The sequence below is a fragment of the Pteronotus mesoamericanus genome, unplaced genomic scaffold, assembly GCF_021234165.1.
Source record: "Pteronotus mesoamericanus isolate MK-2021 breed Mesoamerican mustached bat unplaced genomic scaffold, CSHL_Meso_final contig_657, whole genome shotgun sequence".
Classification (NCBI taxonomy): Eukaryota; Metazoa; Chordata; class Mammalia; order Chiroptera; family Mormoopidae; genus Pteronotus; species Pteronotus mesoamericanus.
Window position 1 is genome coordinate 9,173,879 of NW_026555229.1, and position 24,040 is coordinate 9,197,918.

A 24,040-nucleotide genomic window follows, 5' to 3' on the forward strand; every position below is an offset into this window, starting at 1 on the left:
CGTGAAAAGATTTGTAATTTGCAACAATGTGGATGAACCTGGAAGACATTATGCTAAGTGAAATAAGTCAAACAGAGGACAAACACACTGTGTGATCCCTCTTATATGAGGAATCTAAAAATAAATAGGTAAATAAATAACATTGAACTCATAGAAACAGAATAAAATGGTAGTTATGGGGAGATAAGAAATGAGGAAACTGGAGAGATGCTTGGGCACCTTCAACAATAACAGAAATAAGTTCTGGGGATCCAATGTACAGCAGAGGGACTACAGTTAATGCTGGACTGTATATTTGAAATTTTCTGAGAGTAAATTTTAAACATTCTCATAGCATGTGTGCGCACGCGCGCGCGCGCACACACACACACACACACACACACACACACACACACACAGAGTAACTGTGAGGTAATGAATGTGCAAACTAACCTGACTGTGGGAATCATTTCACAATCTATACCTATATCAAAGCATCATATTGTTACAATTCAAATATATAGAATTTTATTTGTCAAAAGTTCAAGGTGACTAGAGAAGACAAAAATTGGATGTGACTCCAGTTAGAGATTTAGCAAAGGAAATTTGTTGACAAGAAAAAATGGGGGACACAGGAAGGATATTTTACGCCAGCTCATCTCAACCCTCATTATGCGTAAGCTTCAGATTCCTCACTTAGTAGCTGTGAGGTGGGACAAAGAAATCGGCCATTGTACTAGGAACCAAGGATTACTCTTATGAACACTAAAATCTGAGAATAACTGCTACAGGGTTTACCATAGAAACAGTAGCACAACCAAGCATAACCACTTTCCAAGCCCTTTTCAAGCCATAATGGTATCCTTTAAAACGAGAGCAGTTTTATTTGTCATTTTATCTACATGATTTCCTTCTTGTTACACGTCTTAACTTTGTATGAAGACTGGTGAAGTCACTTCTCCTACCTCTAATTCAACACAAAGGCTTTTCTAAAAATCAGAAAGTCATTATTTAATTATACGTCATGAAGGCTATGACTGAGAAATTCATCCATGGAGAGTTTATTGTCTTCCTGAAATTAAAAAAAAAAAATGAAGAAAGAACTATAGTTAAATACATGGAATTTGTGAAAAATAAGGTCATTAGTGCCAGGTAACACTTCCCCTTTCTAACTAGCTGTATAAAAGTATTTTTCTTGAAGATGATTGCAGTCAGAATTTTTTAATGTAAATTTATTCTCAACCTCAACAGAAAAGAATTAGAAACTAAGATAAAAGAGCCTTTGTTCAAACAGTACTGCCTCCAAAAAAGAAATCTGACCTGTGTTAGCTGAAGTGTCCATGTTTCCATCTCTCTAAAACCCTACAAATTCTCTATCCTCACAGGATTCTAAAATAATCAAATCTATTTCCTGGGAGAAGGATACTGCCGTAAAGTGACAGTGTCGTGAGAAATCACAGGCCTCAGAGGGCTAGCCTGTCTCCTGTGGTTGTAGTTTTACCGTGTTAAAAACCACTTAGTACTTACTCCAGGTCAGTGATATTATCTCAAAGGGATTTCATATCCAGAGAATTTACAAGAATTAGAAGCTGTCACAACCTCCCTGTCTCTAGGTCCAAAGTAAAATGAGTAAGCTTTCAGAAACTGAAAATATCTTTAGAAATAAATGTAACCCTGATGGAAGATTAAGGCCCATCATAAGAACATCTTGGCTTCATATTCAAAGACTTCGCAACTGTTTGAAGAACTTTTGCCAAACTATACCACAGCAAGCTGTCTCTTCTCACTCTCCCCAAGAGGTGTATTTATCTCTTAATATAGAATGCTGGAGAGCTCTCCAGAGCAGGTTTATGGATTCCAATCCACTTTAAGACTGAAATGTCATCAAGATTGTTAAAACCTGTCTTGATGATGTGAGTAGTTCTAAAAAAGGGAATGTTACCTATTCAAACATACAGATGCGCAAATAAAATATATATATATGTGTGTGTGTGTATATATATATATATATATATATATATATATATATATGATCTAGCTGAGTATACTGAGCCAAGGAACTTCTTAGTAATAAACTAAATTAAATGAGCCTTTTAATGATATTGAGTGTTTTTATGTGTCAAAGACTGTTTTTAACCCTTATAACAACCCTAGGAGGTGACATTATCATCAGTCTCATTTTGCTTCAAGGTGCACAGGGGTTGAGCAACCTGCCCAAGATTGTCCTACCAGTAGCAACAGAACAGGAATTCAACAGCAGCCTAACTTTAAAGCCTAAATACTTAATTTCTACCTATTATCGGTGGTTCCCTCTCCTCATCTCCTTCACAGTAAAAAGAATAATGAAAAATTAACCTTGATAATGACAAGATTATTAATAAGAGTTGCAAACTCTGTCTATTTAATTCACAAAGGAGCTTGATAGGCTTGAGTTAGGAATAAAAATTTTTTAAAAAAAAGAAAAACAACAAACTTTCTTCTGCCAAAGTCAATGTGAGCTATTCTGAGCTTTAAAATCATTTTCACTCTTGAAGCTTTCCCTCGCCTCCAATCTTCAGAGCAGTATTTGTAGTTCTGAGTTTTGACAGAAACCCAATGAGCCAAAATCCTGTTGGAACAGCTGTTCTTGAGGCATTTCTAGAGAGGCTGGAACCATGAGAAACTGAACATACCTTATTTATAAGCAGTAAAAATGGAGGCAGTGTGGTGTTTAAAATCACCCACAGTAATTTATAAAAATTTACCAGTGTAATGCACATGGAGGATATATTTCTAGGTTTTTAAGTTTGTGTCCTTGAATTAAAGTTCACCCAGAGGCCATCCCAAATGATAATAGTAGCTAGTGCATTTTTAAATATGCAATGAATACAATACTAAAACTACCATATGACTCAGCAATTCCACTGAGGGGTATTTACCCAGAGAAATCTGAAACACTGATATGAAAAGATACGTGAATTCCTATTTTCATTGCAGCGTTATTTATAAGAGCCAGAAATGAAAGCAACGTAAGTGTCCATCACTAGACAATCAGATACAGACGATATGATACATATATACAATGGAATATTTCAGCCATAAAAAAGATTGAAATCTTACCATTTGAGACAACACAGATGGACCTAGAGGACAGAGAAAAGCAAATACCATATGCTTTCACCTATATGTGGAATCTGGATACAAAACAAATGAACAAACAAAACAAGAACAAACTAATGGTTGCCAGAGGGGAGTGAGGTTGGGGGGATAGGTAAAAAGGGGGAAGCTATTAATATGCACCTATTGCCAGTTACAGAAACAGTCACAGGGATGTAAAGTGCAGTATGATGCTTCATGGATACTAGATTTACTGGAGGGTTACTTTGTAAATTATAGAAATGTCTAAATACTATGTTGTATACCTGAAACTAATATAATATTGAATGTCAACTATAATAGGAAAAAAAAAAAACTTTCAGGGAAACTTCTGTCCCCTAAAAATCCAAAACATGAATCTGTAATTTGTGTTTCCTCACCATTTCCTGAGTTATCTGTATTTTTGACACCAAGAGACTTTTGTCTATCAGGAATTCTTAAGGGAGCAATATTTAGGAGTTTTCTGCAAATGAAGGGCACAGTTAAAAACACTGCAATGTGTGTTTCTACAACATTGAGATCATAATGTACTTACTTCAAATCTTTTTTCTATCTGTTAGGGCAAATCAGATTCTGGACAATTTCTAATTCTTGCCGAAGATATGAATAAACTAATTTTTCTTCAGTTTATACCATTGTTCATCACTTCCTTCTTAAAAGTCTACCCTCTTCACACTTTGTGGCATTGGTATTTCCTTATGAGTTTCATTAATGTTCCCTTTACTACACACTGTTCTTATTCCTATTCACAAGATATAAACGGTCTTCAAAGTTTTGTTCTCAACCCCTAATTTTGCTCTCTTCAGCCTCCTGAACCTCTCTTACTGGTCTTAGGTGCCCACAAACATTGTCATTCGTCTCTCTGCAGATAGCTGCCAAGTCAGTATCGCTAGCCCAGAGTACCATATTTCCAACTGCCTTGTGGGTAACTCTTCTCAGAAACCATCCAAGGGAAACTTAACCTTCTCCCCAGGCCTTTTATTCCTTATTCAGTTAATAGCACTGCCTTCTTTTTCATCATTGATCCTTGAAACTGTAGTGATTATTGACCCCTCCTCCCTCAATTTCCATTCTAATTATTCATGGGCCAAAATCTTTTAGATCTGATGCTGGGAGGCTTACATATCTGTCCCTCTCACTATATTTACTACTTAAAACAAAGTTAAATCTTATTAAAATGGCCATAGACAATAGCAATAACCTGTAAATAGGAATTTCTGTTTCCTGAAACTTCTCCCTAAACAAAATGTGCTGCTAATGTTATGTAGTGAATTCTAATATAGAATTCTGATTTCATGACTGCTGTGCACAAAACTCTTACCCTTGCTCTCTGTCACTTTTGTCCTGGCATTTGAAGCTTTCCAATTTCAAACCCTAATCTGTCTGTCTGGGCTTGCTTCTCTCTCTATACTCCCTTACCTGTCACCTTCATTTTATTCAAATAGGACTAATTTTTTTAAAATACCACCTGTGGTAGGTAAAATTCTAAAGAAGTTTCCCACAACCCACCTCAGATTTCTGTCCTCTGGTTATTCAATCAAATACTAATCTAGAAACTGCTGTGAAAAGATTTTGCGGATAGAATTAAAATTACTAATCAGCTGATTTTAAAATAGGGAGATTATCCTTGATTATCCAGATGGGGACAGCGTAATCACATGAGGCCTTAAAAGCAGAATGGGGAGGAAAAGAGTCTGTCAGAGATACCGCAGGGGAGGAAAAAGAAGAGATTCAAAAGCGTGAAATAGAGTCCACCCACAGACCCACCTGATGCTGGAGGAAGGACACTTTCAAAGCATGAGAGGAAGGCAAGCAGCCACAACAGCCGAGATCAGGCCCGGTGACACACGGCACAGAAGTGGAGACCTCAGTCCAACAGCTGCTAGGAATTGAAATTGGCCAACACACTGAGTGAGTGTGGAAGTGAATGCGTGCCCAAAGCCTCCAGGAAGGAGCACAGACCTGCCAATACCTTGCTATTGGCCTGCGAGACTCCAAGCAGTGTTCCTAAGTGATTTTGTACCCCGACTTCTTACCTACATAACCACGAGATGAGAATAGGGGGCTGTGTTAAGCCACTACATGTGTGGGGAATTGTTATGGCAGCTATAGAAACCAAATACTCCACCCTATTTACACAGTTCCCCTCCCCAGTGTATTCCACTTCGCACACTGGGGTACAACATGTTTTGTGCTATTGACACTATGGGCCACAATGCCTGGGAACACTAACCTGGGCCCCCAGAAAGACCCCATAGACATTTCCCCTTTCAGAGCCAACGGTTTTGGCTGGACCCACCCTAGTGGTTCTTATTCTGAATGAACAATAAACCTCATCAACAGCCATCAGTAAACTTTGAAAAAACAAACAAGGTGTATCACTCACAAGTCCTGGGAGGTACCCGCATGCCTGAGTCCACACAGCGAGGCTGCTGGGAGAGAGAGGAAGAGAGAGTTCAGTCCCAAGGTTCTGCTCTTATCGGGGTTGAGGCGGGAGGCCTCAGGTTTCACATGTTCACACTTGATTGGTGAACTTAAAACAGAAGAGCGGAAGCTACTGCTGGAAAGGAAAATCCAGCTGTCAGTCAGATATCTAAGCCAGCCAGAGGTCTCTAAAACTGAAGAAACTTCAGGGGTGGGTGGTCTGGCTCCTTACCGACTCTTGCGGCTAGCAGTGTGTTTATTCCAGACAGCTGTCTTTGAAATGGATGTCTGGGCAGTCAGAAGCTTAATGTCACACATTTGCATTATAAATTTTAAAAACCTGTCATGTGCTTACACTCCAGGTATCTTCTCTCCATCCTTCCATTGCTTCTCTACAATCTGCTCAAATCCTACCTTTCCTTCGGGGCACATATATTACTGTCACTTTGTAAACTGTTAACCTGAGGTTTCTCACCTCCTCTGTGCCCCTTCTTCCCCAGGACTTTATATTTCTCTCAAAATACATATCCTGCTTCCTGAATAGTACATATTTTTTACATACAAACCATCACATCCCCTCTACATTAAAACTTATATGAGGACAATGTGAATTTCTATAGCAGTCAGATCTCTCTGTGTAGCAAAAAAACTCCAATATCTTAGGGGCTTATAACAAGAAGCATGTTTCTCTCCTGCTCTTGATCTTCAGGGTTAGAACTAATTAACTGGTCTAGCCTGTGCTCTGCTGGGTAGTGTGTTTCAGGACAACGGGATCCAGCTGCACTTGGGTATAAACTACTGTTGGGCTTGGCTCTTGTCTATGCATATTCTTTATTTGGTTTGGGCAGGAGAAATAGTACTTAAACGGCTTTACACGGCGGAGCTTAGAAATTATATGTTTTTAACCAATATTATCCCAATAAGTATAATTTTTTAAAAAGATACAAGAGCAATTCCACCCACACAGTACATTTCAAGCTTCTGTCCCCATCATGTCCATTGAAAGCGCATTTACTAAAGGAAGTCACATGGCCAAGATCAAAATGAAGAGAAGGTACATCCGAACACCATATACCCTGGTATGCGGGTAGATATATAATTCTATTACAGGAAACTGAAAAATTGGAACATTTCACTCTATTGACCTCAGTACTCCTCATAGTCTCTTTTCCCCATCAAAAATAAACAAAGTATTTAGCACGTAGCCTTCAGTATGTTAGCTGCTTAGGAGGGAATGGATTCATTTTTTGTCTAGAACATAGTTCATTCCTTCAGGAAAGATGCCTTCCTAATCATTCAAAACACATATTTCCTTTATCATAGACACACACACTTGCCTATGTTCAATTTAGTATTCAGTTCAGTTATGATTTTTGAAAATTATTTTCAGCATCTACATTTTACCTCCCCAGAGAAGTCATGGATTCCTAAAGGACAAGACTGTTTCTTTTAATTATTCTGAGACTCCCACAAAGTGTCAAGCTGAAGGCTGTATAAAGCGGATTCCCAATCAGTACCCAGTGGCTGCTGTTTCCCATTAAAAATGATGGGTCTTCTTCTCTGGGAATTTTCAGTAAGTGTTCCCTGTCTTACTGTACAGGAAACATCAATGGTGTTCATCTCATTACAAACCTGAGTGTCAGCTTTAGCTGTATTTTATTTAAAGATGAATAATGATCCATAAAAGCTTTCCTAGAGCCTTGAGAAGCTGGTATGTGACACTTCCTGTCAATCTGAGTTTGTTCTGTCATGGTAACTGACAATGTTCTTGAAATCCCTGCTGATAGAGAGCACACCTGTCCTGTTGAGAGAATTAAAGGAACCCTTCATTTCTTGTAACGAGTTACTGGTGATCATCTAAGGCTACTATTTGTTTGGTTGTTGGACAATGGGGCTGGGTTGCTGAGAGAATGCAAAGCAGCCAGGAAACTTGAATGAAAAAAGAGTGCTACTGCTGTATCTGATTACATCCTATAGGATGAAACTGAGGGCAAAAAAAGCTCTCCAACACTCTTTTAGCTGCAAGGTAACATTGTCTTCTTGGCTTCATTAGAATTCATAGATACGCCTCTGACAGGTTAATAAAACATTGCAAAAGGCTTTGGCATTGTAGTTCATGCATTGAGAGCCATGACATTAGAAATCAGGCTGAACAAGTTTCTTGAAGATCTCCAGTTGGTTTTATTCCACAGCAATTGCAGGTGCTCTGGCTTCATCACAAGATCTGTTGACACCAGAGGTATTGGCAAAATAATCACTTTCGTATGTCCGTGAAAATGAGTGGCTTTCCATAACCAGAGGAGCAGAATCACATAGGTGAAATGTTCTCAGCAATACATCAAGGTCTTGTGCTCAAGCTGATTTAAGGAGATTAATGTAACATTATATAGTCCTACAGCTACTATGGAAACAGAAGGAGAAACAGAGACAGAGACAGACAGAGACATTCAATGAGTGACTGCCTGCCCAGCAAATTCATGGCTTCAATGAGACTGAAACTCTATGAGAACATTGATATTTGAGGAGATTCTAAAAATCAGGATTTGACCATATCTAGGACTTTATGCCACAAATATTACATTGAAGTCATGGTAATACAATGACTTTATACAAGTCAGTTCATCAGTCTGGGCTGCTTCTGTCTCCTCTTTAAAATGGAAAACAATTTTAGCTGCCTTCTCTATATCGTTGGGTGGTTGCAAGGGTTGCATGACAGCTTATGTTGAAATGGTCCTGTGAACTAGAAATAATCACAGAGATCAATAGTTAAATTTTTGACTTGTATAGAAGAGGCAACCAAGAAACTGACTTTCCCAAAGCAAACATGGGATAATAATAGTAATAACATAATAATAATAACAATTACCACTTAAGGGGAATTTACTATGTGACAAACACTCTTAGGCATTCTATGATACATTACTACAGTCATACTTCAGTAGTCATTGGCCTCAGAACTTATCAAACCCTGTATTTGTCACTTTTTAAAAATTTTTTAAAGATTTTTTTTAATTTTTATTTTTAGAGAGGAGAAGAGAGGATGAGAAACATCAATGTGTGGTTGCCTCTTGTGTGCCCCCTGCTGGGGACCTGGCCTGCAACCCAGGCACGTGCCCTGCACTGGGAACCAGCGACTCTTTGGTTCACAGGCCAACGCTCAATCCACTGAGCCACACCAGCTAGGGCCATATTCGTCTCATTTTGATGAGAAAAAAATGTTTCAGCACTAGGTGCTTGTTCTGGATTTGTCACACTTGCTAGAATTTATGAGTCACAATGATGCCCCACAAGAGAAAATGCTGTGTTGTTTAGTACTCATTGGTTTTGGCACTTGTCAGGAGTGCTGGAATGAATTAACAACGAGTGCCGAGGTACCACTTACATTTAATCTTCTCAGAAACAGACTTGGAAGCAATTACTGTTATTATCCCCTGTTATTATTACTGTTATTTTCCAGGCACAGAATCTCAGAGATTTTTAGTAACTTGTCAGAGGTTATACAATTAGCAAATGGTAGAGCCAATATTTGAAGCAAGAACCAATTATGGTCATATTGCCTTTGTAGATATGCAAAATCTGCTTTGATCAATTTGTAAGAGTTTATCAAGTCTCTATGATGAGTGCGAGGACAGTGCTTTCCACTTTCTAGGAGCCCCAAAAATAAGTGTGACCATTTTCTAACACTGGCCTCATTAATTTTTTACTTCTAGGTCTTTCCATGGAGATTTGGCGGTGGTGGTAACATGTTTTGTTGTCTTATTTTGTTTTGTTTTATTTTTCTCAGGACTTTGTTAAGCAGTTTGATGAGTATTACATCTGAGCAATGAATGAGCTGACTCATGACCCAGCAGAATTCAGATGAGCTGAGTCTGAGCTGGTTTATACGGTCTGTGCATCAACCTGACTGAACCCTAACTTCTCATGCCATAATGCACCTTTGAAATAGACACTCACCTTGCCACTTTCATTTCAGTCCTAATTTTAAATTACCTACCACGCTCAGCTCAACAACAGCTCCAGAAACTGCTCTACATTAAAAAAATGTATGTGGTTTCTAAGCAACTCAATGACAATATGCCCCTGGTAAAAATTATTGTTATTCCTTTTTTAAATGAAAAACTGATAAATGATCTTTCTCACTCTCTCTCTCTCTCTCTCTCTCTGTATCTTACACACACACACACACACACACACACACACACACACACTGGACATTTCTTGGAAGAGTCTTGCTTTTTTGACTAAAATAACTAGGCTTAATCCTGCAGACCAAACTCTAGCCAGGTTATTACACATTTGAAATATAACATGCCTTTGGGTGGGGGAAAGCTGCTATAATTTAGCCCATGCCTGTGAATTGCCAAAATAAATGAGAGAATGGTAGGCCAGAGATAAGTAGTTCTGCACAGTAGCTTATAAAGCAGAAGACTGTCAGAAAATCTTAGAGAATTTAGTATCTATTTCATGCGGATTACGCATGGATTACACATAGGTTACGAAGAGTCAGCTGCATAGTAATGACTCCCTCTAATACAGCATCGTGGGCTGAGCTCCTAAAATACATTGCATATACAGACAGAATTATGTTACGTAACTATAACTGTTCATATTTTATTTCTGTTTGGCTGAGAATAAAACTTTATATATCAAAGTGACACCAAGTGGCCACTTTGCAATTAGCCATGAGAATCCCTAGCATAGAGCCACATGTGTACAGACACCCAAATGTGTAATTCTCTTACATAAAATGTGAATATGCCACGCTTCCAGGGTAAGTGCCATACTCTAGTAAACTACTGTTATTGTTACCTGCCCAATGTTTTTCCTCTTCCTCTTTGGGATAGGATCACAGCTTTTCCTTGAGAAATCACCTTTCCTCCACTGCATACTGAATTAGTGGGACTTCCAGTCAAGGTGCCCTGCAAGCCCCTTGGTGACTCAAGTCAGGTAGGGCTAATTCTCCATCGCTGATATTTGTCGCTGAAGAGGAATAATACAAGTGTTGGTCATGTAAAGAGACCCTCAGTCCCAACAGTGAATATCTAGCCCTTGTCCATAGACAAGAAGGGCATACACGAGTCTAAGACATATAGGGAAGGGTGGTTCTTTCTAATAAGCTGTTTCCCAGAACACAAAAGCATTGGAGGATTTCTTAAGCTTCTCTGTTTCCCAGGACCTCAGGGCTCTAGTAAAGTTCAAGTTTGTTCATTCAGTTGCCTGCAGCAAGGGGACACAAATGTGCTATCTCAAATCCCCGATTATTTGATCTAGAATTGTCTTTAATATATGTCACCTGATGGCTGATGGAGAGACAGAGAAAGGGACGGTAGAAGAAAGGGAGGGAAAAAGGGAGACAGGGAGGGGGGAAGGGAGCATGCGAACCGTAACTTCATGATAAAAGCTAGAGAGAATGATTATTCCATGCTGGACTCTTACAAAACCATACTCCTCATAACCCAAAAGTATTCAAACCTGCAAGGCAAACCAAGCCCCAGATTACTGCTGTATGAGTTTGATCGAGCCTGTGAAATCTTTGGAGACACTATGACCATCTTTTTATTGCATCACAGAGAAGGCTGCCAGAAGTTGGTCTTGAGCATTCATTCTGGTGCAAGAACTGCATGCACATGATGTAATGAATTTCCCCAAGCACCTCATCCTCCAGAGTAAGAAAGGGACATGAAGTGTGAGATAATTTGATGATAAAAAAGAGAAAAGCTTTCTCTTGATTTTATTTTGTAGTCTCTGCTGCCAAGCCTTGCACAGAGGCTACTGTAAAATTTTCAACATTGTTCCAAATATGACTGCATGCTAAGATAACCCTAAGAAGACCTAATGGGCCCACTGCATAATGATCCATTATCTCTCTAGGAACAACATAAACACCACTTAACACATTCCCTTTCTTGAAATAAAGTGTATTACAGTATGAGATCTTCCTTGAAAATGACAAGAATATGAAAACCTTATCCCTTCCCCTTTGACCATCCTGGAAATTGACCAGTAAAGAGAAAACTCGATAAGACTAGCCAAAGAACCACATGAATTCAATACGTTTTTAAAGAAAAATAATCATACTTGGCTTACTGTGGAAACTGATCGGTAAAGAGAAAACGTGGTAAGAATATTCTAAGAACTACATAATATCAATATGTTTTTAAAGGAAAATAGTCATAGACACCTTGAAATAACTATAAATCCCTTATTAAGACCTCAAAAATATATCATGAATTATTTTTCTTCCAGGACATGACTCCATTGTTTTTGGCTTGTGCTTGGTCATCGCCTCTTCATGTATTTTTTTTTTTTTAGCTACTTTATGGAGTCCTATTGTGAGCAATTACCTGCTGCTTTTCTTAATAGCACCTCCTTTATGGAGCCCATCATTTTCATTTACCTGCTCTTGGATTGTGTTAAATCCAACTAAATAAGTTTTAACAAGTCCCTTTTTCAACTGTGAGGAGCAGTTAGCACCCAGCGATGTCACCCAGATTCCAGTAATTGTGAAGCAAATGTCTTCCATCTCTCCACACATTCTGACAACCTGGCATTGTTACTGATCCATTCACAAATGGAATTTAATTTGTCTTTTTTTTTTAAAATTGCATTTTCCCTAAGTTGTCTGAGTTACATAAGGAAAGAAAATATCCTGACCTCCAAAGAAATACTTATGAAATATCTTGGCATTGATAATACTCCTGCTTTGGACGCATCCTCTGTTAAAGATAGGGGCCAATTCTAAGAGAGACAGTGCCTGATAGTCAGGAATATTCTCTGCTTCCTTTCATATTCTATCCTGATCTGTCTTCCCTCAGTGAAGAATCATTTCAACACTCTTTTTTCAGGTTCCTGGTTCCTTAATGCTGGTCTCATTACATTATGTTAATCCTCATCTTGCTGAATTTGGTGCCAATGAGACCACATGCTGAAACAATCAAAACCCCTCTGTGTTTCAGTGTCACACGTCTTTTTATCTCCATCTTTGCTGAATCCCTTCATTATCATTTCAGGCCACAGATCTTTCCAATGGCTGGAATTCTCCCTTCCCATCGCAGCCTTTCCTATAGCAAATGCTGTGTGAGTGGCAGTGAGTTCTTTGAAAATCTGAGGCCTTTGATCATTTAGAAGAGACCTTTTCACAAAGTTCCCTTTATTTTGAAAAGGAGACAAAGCTGGTTTCAATTTGTGAATGAAATTCAAGTTGTCTCAATGCTACATTGGGGAAAATGGACCAGGTTGTAAAAACAGAGCCCTGTGTTTTTATATATTTCCATTGGACGCTTCCCTTTTTTAACATAGATAAATGCAACAACCACGACTTTCAATTTTTAAGAGATAGAAAAGTAAAACCATCTTTCCTTTTCTTTAAAACAGAATAGAAAAAATATTTTTAATGTGCTGACCCTTAGAAGTAGAGAAAAATGCATTACACATTTGTAGATCATTGAATATTGAACACTATATTTAGGTTAAGACTGGAAGATGGAGGGGAGCAGGGTGAAGAAACACATCGGCAACTGAACATTGTCCCAAGTTCAATGGCACTAATGGTCTGGTAAGAGAAAGAAAAAGAAAATTTTAGAAATAACATAGAGATCATCTTGAAAAACCTGAGAATTTTTAGAGACTCTTTGGGTGAAGAAATGAAAGGCAAGGACAGCTAGCTTGTGAAGTCTCCTGAAAAAGGAGGTGTAGTTAGGCCTCCAAGCCTTAAAATATACTCCTCCGTACTACCTGAATTTGGCTACTTATCCCCAAACCATCTGAAATTCCACTTACTGAAGCCCTGAATTTTGTGTAAAACAATTGAGTTTTCTTTTTTCTTTCTTTTTTTTTTTTTTTTTTTTTTTTACAAATACATTAGACCAGAAGTACCTCTCGTGTGGTGTGTGTAGGGGTAGCACCGCCACGGGTCACCGCTCCACCCTGGTCAGGGCAACAACTGTTGCCTGGCGGGACAGAGTGTGTGGCGGGGAGCGCGGTGCCCCGGGATCTGAGGGTTACTGTCCGGGGCCAGCTGAGATGGGACCGGGGCCTCTGAATCCAACAGATACTGCCCCGGGGGGTGTCACGGATCGGGGGAATAAACACGAGTCGTCGCAAACACTTCTCTGTTTGCCAGAAGAGGGGACATGGCACATCCCCCTAGTGGGGAAGGCCCAGAGTCCCTTTGTTCAAAGGCTTTTATTGAAAAGGTTATTGGTGGGGCTAGGTAACAGGTGATCTCATTACATCCATATGTTAATGTTCACAGAGAATAAGTGATTTGAAGAAAACAAATGGCAGGAACACATCGATTTACATGAGTCTGAGAGGAGACTAGTAAGCAAGAGAGAAGACTAAACTTGAGAGCATAGTAAACATAAGAGTGCCCAAAGGATAAAGGGTTAGGGTCTGTGAATAATGTAAATTTCCTTCCCAGCGTGACCTGGCTAGAGCTTCTAAAGGGAAAACAAAGCACACTTTCAAGAATTTACTTTTAGGCCTGATTTCCCTGGGAACTGCCAGATCTGGTTTAGAACTGTCTTTGGTATTGTTTTGAGATGGAACCAGGAGGGGAGAGGGAGCAGCCAAGAGACAGGGCCCTTCTTTCAGGCAGAATGAGGACTCTGGCTGTGTCCAAGCCAAGCTGAGCCGAGGGGTGCGGACCTTTTTGCCCTTTCTCCGTGTCCCCCAATTTCTTCTCTGCTTCCCATAGCAGTCAATGTCTGGCTTAGGTTGTTATCTCCACATGAGAAAACTTATCTGTCATCAACAAGTGACCATCACAGGGCAAAGCAGAGAGGCAGGAGCTACGTCCCTGCCGGGGGTGGGGGACAGGTTATGTCTCCTCAGGGGCCTGTTTCTCTAAGGCCTCCTTGATTATTTCCAGCCTTGAGGCCCTCCAGCCTGTTGGCGGGGTTACAGTTCCTGAAACCAGACAGGGCATTTCCCAACAAGTACCAAGAAGATGGAATATGTTGGGGTATATACTCCTGAAGCATAAAATATCTTGTGGTGCATGGTAGGCAAGGGTGAGGCATTACAGTGAGAGGTTTGGGGAACACAGAGAGCATGTGTTGAGAATCAGTGAGGGCCTTGGATGGAACACCCCTGAATGACTACTTGGTTCACCGAGTCTCCATGAGGGAGAAACAAAGATGCAGACACACCAGGCTTCACAGAGCCAATGCCTAAGGGAGCTGCCATCATCCAAGTCACAGAGTCTTGCCCAATGGCATCAGCATCTTCCTCACTACTGCTATCACCTCCACCCTTGTCCCCTACCATATTTTCCTCCAACAACCAGGGTGTGCTTCCTAAAATGCAAATCTAACCCTATACCGCCTCCTCCAAAGCTCTCAATGGCTTTCTATTTCTCTTTGGATCAAGACTCAAGTCCTGTACATAACCCACAAAGTCCTGTATTCCTAGGCTTTTGCTTTCCTTTCCAACTCCATTTCCAGCCCTCTGTATACCGTAGACACACCATTTAGGTTCTCCATTCTCCCCAGCCTCTGGGCCATTTCATATGGTGTTCCACCCTCCTAGATCATTCTGCTCCCCTACTCACTTGGAAAACTTCTTATAAATGAGGATATTGAAGCACAAATGCAGCTAAGAAATGGTACAATAAGATTCAAGCTCAAACAGCCTAGTTTCAGACTCCAAATTTCTAGCTTCAACATTTTCATAAAATTCAACGGTTAATGATAGGGTTAAGTATATGCCAGCTCCATTGCAAAATATTTATAGCAGAAAAGCACTTTAAACAAAGCTAACACTCAAAAATGATGTTTGTCTTGAAATCACTTAATTAGCAATTTAAACTTATGAGACATAAATTGGATTATAATAGATCTCAATGGGAAGTCTTGGTTTCATTCTTCAGAGACAACAATTATAGTCACCAATGAAATGGCACCTAACGAGAAAAAGCAAAGGCACAGATTTCTATTGATGACTGCTGTATTAGAATGACTACTTTATTTAGTGTCAGGCATCTGGATTTAATTAGCTCCAACACTATTACCTGAATGATCTCTAAATGTCTACTTTTCTAATACTCCATGTCCTCTTGGTGCTGGAAACTACCATTTGGCTGAATGTCTGCTATGTGCCAGGCTCCTTGCTCATGCTAAAGGAAGATAGTAATCTTCCTTTAATTATCTGCTCTGTTGAGTGTTTAATATTACCTGCATTATATAAGTTGGGAACCTAAAGGTCAAAGACATTAAAATAATTTGACCAGAGACCATAGCTATTCAATAGCACAGCTAGAATTTAAATCTAGTTTTGCTTTACTTCCAAATCTGTCTGATTTCAGTTGTCCCACACTGACTTGTAGGCATAATACATGAGGGCTACCTCACAGAATTTTAAGTTGTGAATATAAAATTATATAGGAAAAGTAATGCATATAAAAACTAATGCCAGGTAAGCATTCAATGTGAGCTAAATTAGGATAGCAACTTGACTTTACAGACAGCGCTCCAAATTTTGTACATTGATTCTTTAAAGCATAGACTTGGTATAATCAATTTTAAAGTACCACATAAGTAGATGACTTTCAGGGGATCTGAATGTCAGAACTATTGAGATCAGAACTATTGAGACTCAATGCTCACTACACAATGCACTCTAATGAAGCCTCCATGCCCAGCTCTAGAACAGACACAGTTGAGCCCCTCTCATATCACCGTACCCTTTTTTATTTAAGTGCATGGGGGCTAAACTGTCAGATGTCAGCACACAGAGGTCTTTGCAATGCGTCTCTGTGGAGCCAGAGCTTCTCTGCATGGGTGCTGCAGGCCCAAGTGTCCAATGGGAATTAGTGCCCATTACGAGGAGCTACCAAATCATGACTGATGGAAGTCAGTGGATGTGTAGTTCAAGTTCCTCTCCTCTGAGTGGGGTAACTCTGCAGCCATGTTCCATACTGTTGCCTGGGATCCCCAGTTGGATAAACTTCCAGCTGGTCATCATGGAAACTGCCTCATTTACATGTTTAAAAAAATCTTTACTGTGCTCTTTTCCCCATTACTCTTGTGTCCCCTCATATCTCTCCCCCCAGCAATCTCCACACTGTTGTCCGTGTCCATGAGTCCTTTTTCCTTTTTGCTCAGTCCCTCCACCTACTAACTGCCCTGTCAGCACTAGCTGTCATCCTGTTCTCCAACTATGAGCCTGTCTCTCTTTTTCTTGTTAGTTCAGTTTCTTCATTAGATTCCAAACATCAGTGAAATCATATGGTATTTGTTTTTCTCCAATTGGCTTATTTAATATTTGTATTTAGTTTTTATTTATTGTTTGATTACAGTTGTCCCACATTTTCCCCGTTGCTCTCCCCTGCTCCATCCCCCCCACTCCCGCAGTCAATCGCCCCACATTGTCCATGCCCGTGAGTTCTCTATTTGTGTTCCTTTGCTTGCCTCTTTCCCTTCTTTCTCTAGTTATCCCCCTCCCCCATTCCCTCTTGTCAATGTCAGTTTGTTCTTTACTTCCAAGTCTATCGTTCTATTTTGCTCACTTGTTTGTTTTGTTGAATAGATTCCACCTATAGGTGAGATCATACAGTATTTGTCTTTCACCGCCTGGCTTATTTCACTTAGCATAATGCTCCCCAGTTCCATCCATGCTGTCGCAAAAGGTACGAGATCCTTCTATCTTTCTGCTGTGTAGTATTCCATTGTGTAAATGTACCACAGTTTTTTAATCTAATCATTTACTGATGGGCACTTATTTGATATTATTTAAATATAATAATTTTAATATATAATAATTTTAATATAATAATATATTATTTTAATATAATAATTTATATTTATAAAGGACAGCTATAAAGAACAAAATAAACTCAGAAAAAGATTAATCAGAGTATCACTTCTTACACATAAGGAAACTAATGCCCTAATACCTTAAATCTTTTACAAAAAGAGATGCCTTATTAAGTTCTAGTTCAGGGGTTTTTATGCATATTACTTTTTTCTTCTTCTTTTGATCTGCTTCTATTTAAGCTTAACTTCTTCAGCTGTAAGAGCTCCCAGTTTCTTATTCTTTGCTTTGTTAATCTTTTCCTTGAAAGCAGCCACATCAATTTCAGTTTCAGTGGAAGACTCCCCAGGTTTTACAACTGATTCTTTAGCTGTAATAAAATCTTTGTTTCTTTCCCCTTTTCTCTTAACAAGAACTTCTATTTGTTTAGCCTTTATTGCTTTCATTTTGTCACTTTTTTTTTTACTTTCCTTCAGAAATTATTCTCTTTTTTGAAGATTTTATTTATTTATTTATTTTAAACTTTATTTTAATTTATTTTTTCAAATACATTTGTCTCTACCTAGAGAAATTAGTAAAGAAATTATTAATTAGTAAAGAAATTATTCTTTACTAATATGACTTTCTGGATGTGGTGGTGGGAATGGTGTATACTCTTTCTTAACTGTTTTTCTTTTGGTTCCTTTTGTTTTTTTACATTTTTGTGCTTGAAGTCTTTTAAGCCACTAAAAGGTCCAAAGGCTGAAACTGTGTTTTCCTGGACCATAAATGTAACAGTTGGTTCTGAGTTGGGATGCTTGTTCATTCAAGACTTTCTGTACCCATGGCCAGTGCTCTTTCATGTAAGCCTCTCGACATTTTGGAAACAAAGTTACAAAACTGTCCTCCTTCAAGAGTCCTCTAGGACTGTCCTCTTTGGAAATAGTTGCTCCCTTCCAATCTCAGGAAAAATGAGGAGTTCTGATTCATCTCAATTCTCTCGCTTCAACTTGTCGTTACAAAATTCACTTTTCTCAGCCACTCTGCTGGCTCTTCTGGTTCGGAAGATACCATCCTCAAACCACTCCCGGTGTTACCGGGAGTAGAGGGGGTTCTTAGTCACCTACTGCCCTCTCCTTTCTCATACCCTTCATTTACCTACTAACCTCCATAACCTTGATCTTATGATCTACCTCTTTGAGATTATAAAATAAGACAAATCCTTTTAGTCAATCCCACTGGTGAAGTATGAGAAGACCAAATAAAAAACTCCCCTGTTTTGCCAGAGTTCTGAATCAATTAAAAGTTGTTTTAAGAGAGTAAATCATGTAGGGCCCATAAATAATTGTATTCCTGATAAATCTGATCACACTCTGTAGGCAAGTAGCCCTATCTATCTGTGGACAAAGGGCCCTGCTGACAATGACTGTCAGGACAAAACACCCACTCATTCAGAGTCAGGTAGCCCTGGACAAGGCATCTCCCACCCCTCCCAGGCCAGAGTCTGACCCCTAGAAGAACTATGTCAAGGAGGACGGAAGAGAAGACAGAACATTGTCCTCTGATTACATTACCCTAACAATGATAAAAGGGCTGGGAAAAACATACCAAGATTTTTTTTGTGTGTTTTTTTGGGGGGTGGGGCGGAGGTTACCAGTCAGATATTCAAATATCATTCTACTTCCTGGGGACAGAGTGGGTAAAGAGGCAAAGAGAAGTGGGATGTACTAACTGATGCCCATCAACACCAAAGGAAACATTGAGTAGGAAAACATGTTTCTAATACATGTGTTCTAACAGGTGATAGCCCATTAATATGCTAAACAATACTTTAAAGCTCGATCCCAACATTCCTTTTAGAAAAATTAGAATGTTTAATGCAACTTTTTATGAATACATAAATTGGGTTAAAATACAACTTTTTCATTACTAAACACTCCTGTATTTCTCTCTCTCTCTCTTTCTTTCTTTCTTAAATGCAGATTGATTTTATTTATCTTTTTACATGTCAAAGTTAATTATAAAATATTTAAAAATTTAACCATTATAAAGTCTCAGCAATTAAACCAACATGACACCAGCACAGAAATAATCAGGTAGATCAATGAAATATAATGATCATTATCGAGACAAACATATATGTCTGTCTAACAATGTAACATATGATTAAGCTGATATTTCAAATCCATGGGTAAAATAAGGCTTATTCAACAAATAAGGGGCATGGACCACTATTACTTGAAATAAAACAAATATAGAGCCCTATTTCATACATCATACAAGAAATATTCAGATGAGTTAAAAATCAAGATGTAGAATCTAAGGAGTTTTAGAAGAAAATAGAACTAATATTTTTCATAACCTGAAATAAAATATTCAAACCCAGAAGCTATAAAGTAAATATTGACAATATGACTATATTAAACATTTAAGACTATACAGTAATATACATATAAAAAAGTTAAAGAACAAGGAATAGAATAGGAATGTATTTGCAACACATCTAAAACATGGTTAATAGGTTTGTTTTTTTTAGGGAAAAAAGTCTATAAACGTTTAATCAATAAATGGATAAAGAATACCAAAAAGTCATTTAAATCTTTTTAAAAATAATAGAAATAGGCAATAAATATATAAAAATAGGTTTAGTTTCAACAAATAGTAAAGGAAAAATTAAAATAAATTCATTGTCACAATGAATATTAAAAATATTGGTAATATCAAGTATTGGCAACTCCAAAAGGAACTGGGTATTCATAGAAACTTTTCCTTCATCTTAAAGCAGTCCCTTTAGCATATTTTGCATTGCTGGTTTGGTGGAAGTGTATTCTTTTAGCTGTCTTTTGTCTGGGAAACTCCTTATTTCGCCTTCCATTTTAATTGAGAGCCTTGCTGGGTAAGTAGTTTTGGTTGCAGACCTTTGCTTTTCATGACTTGGAGTATTTCTTGTCATTCCTTTCTGGCTTGCAGTGTTTCTGTTGAGAAGTCAGCTGCTAGCTATATTGGGGCTCCCTTATATGTTACTACCTCTTTCTCTCTTGCTTGCTTTAGGATTCCCTGTTTGTCTTTGATATTTGCCATTTTAATGACAATGTGTCTCGGGGTGGGCCTCATTGGGTTCTTCTTGAATGGGACCCTTCATGCTTCCTGGACGTGTGTGACTTTTTCTCTCCTCCAGTTAGGGAAGTTTTCCATCCTGACTTTTCCAAACAGGTTCTCTATCCCTTCCTCATCCTCTTCCCCTTCTGGTATCCCTATTGTAGGGATATTATTACATTTCAGGTAATTGTCCTGGATTTCCCTAAATGCCTCTTCATTCTTTTTGAGTCTTTTTTCATTTTCTTGCTCTTTCTGGGAGCCTTTTTCTACCTTGTCCTCCAGCTTGCTGATTTGGTCCTCAGCTTTATCTAGCCTGCCTTTGATTCCTTCTACTGTGTTCCTTAATTCCAAAATTGTATTCTTCATTTCTTCTTGTCCTTTATTGATAGTTTCTATGTCCTTTTTCATGCTGATATAGTTTTCAGTAAGTTCCTCATAGTTTCCCTGTGGTTTTTGGTAATTTTCTCTGAGCTCACTGAGCTCATTGAGCTTCCTTAGAACTTTTGTTTGAACTCAATATCTGATAGTTTACTTGCCTCTATTTCATTTGGTTCTCTTTCTGGGGATCCCTCCTTTCCCTTCAACCAAGGGTTCTTTCTTTGTCTTGCCATTATTTGTGAGACTCTTCTCTTTTGCTTCTGCTTCTGTATTTGATCTATCTTGATTTTCTGACTTTGTGGTGTTAACTTCTATGGTAGGAGACTGCTGTTTTTTCTTTCTGGATCTGCCTCTGATGATGTCAGATGTCGTCCCTGTCTGACCTTAGGCAGTCTGTTCGAGACTTCCAGGGTTCTACTGTTTGTGGCTGTCTTCTTCAGCTGTTAATCTAGTCACTCTGCACTCAGCAGGCTGCCTTAGACAGTTCAGGGCAGGGGCAGAGTCCCTCCTGGGGGCGGGGTTATTGGGTCCTCTCATGCTGCTGCCGTATGGGGGAGGAGTCCGCACTGGGATCTTGCCGGCTACTGTCTCCGTTCTCTCCCCTAAGTCTCTCTCCCCAGTCTCTCTTCAAGTGTCTCCAGAGCTCTCTGTACCCCCTTTATCCAGGGATCTACTCTCTTATATTTCTTTAAACTCATTGAGAAAATGACTAATAACAAAGAAAGATTATTTATACTGTTACATAATCTCTTTTTGCCCTTAGCATCTACTTACTGATGCGAGCTAAAACAAGTTTTATAATCTTAGTACAAACCTTATCTTAGATGTGTGTCTCAAGGGTCTTCCTATTAAAAAAAATTATCAGAGCCAGAAATGAATAAAACACTTATTTACATGCTACATTACAATACAAAATTCCCACCTGTATCTTAAATGCTGACTCCTATATTTAAAATTATATTTAAACAACTTGAGGTCATTGTTAAATTAGTTAAAAGCATTTTTGTGTGCTGTAGCATGTAAAGGTTAATGATGATTTGTGATTTTATCATCACAAACTTAGGAAGCTTCAAAACATTTTAAAACATTGGATTCATTGATATATTTGAGTGGAACAGGAGACATTAATATGTTGAATTAAAACAAAATTTGTTATGTTAACTAGGTATTCTCCAAAACTCAACCAATGTAAAAAATTTGAATTTTACTATGTTTACTAGTTTAATCTAACTGATCAATACCATGCTAATTAGTAGAGCACAGTTTAGAGTTTTCAACAGTAGATATTCTATTGGAAACCATACAGCTCCCCTTGCATGTCCTCCACCCTGCCGTTGCCCACTGGTAAACTCTCACAGGTTCCTTTGACCTAACTCAAGAGTCAGCTGTTTATTGAATCCCTACACAGTCACCAGAGTCTCTTGAACTCACTATTATGGGTGCACATGACAAACTCTGTTCTGTAAATTTCTTCTACCATATTTTTGGTCTCTGATAATAGTCACTGTGTATTACTCATTGCCTGTTCCAAGCATCCTGCTCAGAACCAGACAACTAACAGATAATCATTTTTTCAATGATTATATAAGCCTTCACAGACATTCATGTGTCTTTGATCCAAACTCAAGAATATAGGGCACTTACAACACTTAACAGATATGTATTTCCCAAATTTTGATGTTTTTGTCTAATATTTAACCCAGTGTTTAAGGAAATACCATCCAATTTTTAGGTTTTCTATTTCTCCATTGTGTTACGATTAAGTGTTTAAGGTAACCACTATATTATTTAAAGGCTGTTCCTTATCTTTGAAAAATTATAAGCAGATTATTATCTATTGAATTTTGTATTAAAATAAATACAATAGTAAATCCAAGAGTACAAAGTCCTCATTAATTTAAAACACCACTAATTCAAAATTTGAAATACCAATGACCAAAGGTTGATTTGTAGTTTATCTTTACAAATCTTATATAATTACACACCCCCCCCAAAAAAAAAACTGATAATGGCAAAATTATAATATTAGAGAAAACATGAATAATATAAAACCAAATTATCCCCTTTGGAGTTTTTAAAAACCTGCATTTTTTTCTAACTACATAAATAAAACATATCTGTGGTAGAAAATAGGAAATGAAGAAATGTCACTTATATTCACCTATAAACAGATTTAACTACTGGTATTTTCATTTATATCACTAACATATATTTAGCTGAAGTCTTTTCAGCAATTCCAAACTTCATGATATACTTTCTTTCCTTTTACTTCTTGTGGTTCATACTTTTCAATGTGCCATATGTTATTGAAGCATTCATGTAATGGCTCTAAAAGTTACAGAAGAATGTGCAGTAAACTAAGGCATTTCAATATATTTGACTAGACATACTGTAAAAACACATACATGGCAAGAATTATATTATTAATTAATACACTTAATAAGCAAGCAATGCTCTACAACAATCAGGGTGCCTAAAAAATACTTCATGGAGTATATCACATGAAATTTTAAGGGGCGATTTATTTGTTGAAAGTAGAAAGTAGAAGTCAAAACCATCAGTGTAGTCTTCTCAGTGGAAGAAAATCCTAGACTCACTGAAAGAAAATGAAATGTCAACCAAAGTCCAATGGCCTGAATATATGAAAACCAACTGTATAATATTCTGTGTCATAAACATTTATCGAGACTCTACTATGGGAGCACTATTCAAGTGTGTACAAGAGGGAAAAGAAAATTAATTTTTTTTTGTTTTCATGGAAAGAAAGATGTCTAAGGAAATAATAATGTGACTGTAATAAAAGCTATGGTCAAAACACATTTGAGTGCTATGAAAATGCCAGGTGGTGAGGGATTTGTTCTGCCCAAGGCCTGAAAGGGGCTTTCTTTACAAAGGAAGTCAAGAAAAGTCGCTGGTTACAACATTTCCAAGGCTGGTAGATTGTTTACATTTGTTTCTGTGTGTTTGGCATATATTCACCCATACACCAATAACTGTACCCTGGTATTCCACTGGGAAACCATCTTTCTCCTGCTTTCATCTCAAGTTTTGACAAATGACATGCTCCTAGTCAACTAGATGTACACCAGGCAATCCAGTTGGAGCCACTGTTTCTGAGATGGGCCCAGGACGCAAGCCAATGAAATGCAGGTGTGGGAGTTACTGGCTATGCTCAGCTGATAAGATAAATACCTGGGGATGCATATACCATCATAGAACACAGCCCAAGAGGAGGACAGAATTGATAAATAGAAGGAAAGAGACTAAGTTCTAATGATATTACTTGATGTTC

General features: G+C 38.2%; 1 pseudogene; it reads right to left on the bottom strand.

Annotated features, from left to right (window-relative positions):
• LOC129077041 (KRR1 small subunit processome component homolog) overlaps positions 1-18,134 on the bottom strand; it is an 85,737-nt pseudogene extending 67,603 nt beyond the window's left edge.
• Between the last annotated feature and the right edge of the window lie 5,906 nt (positions 18,135-24,040).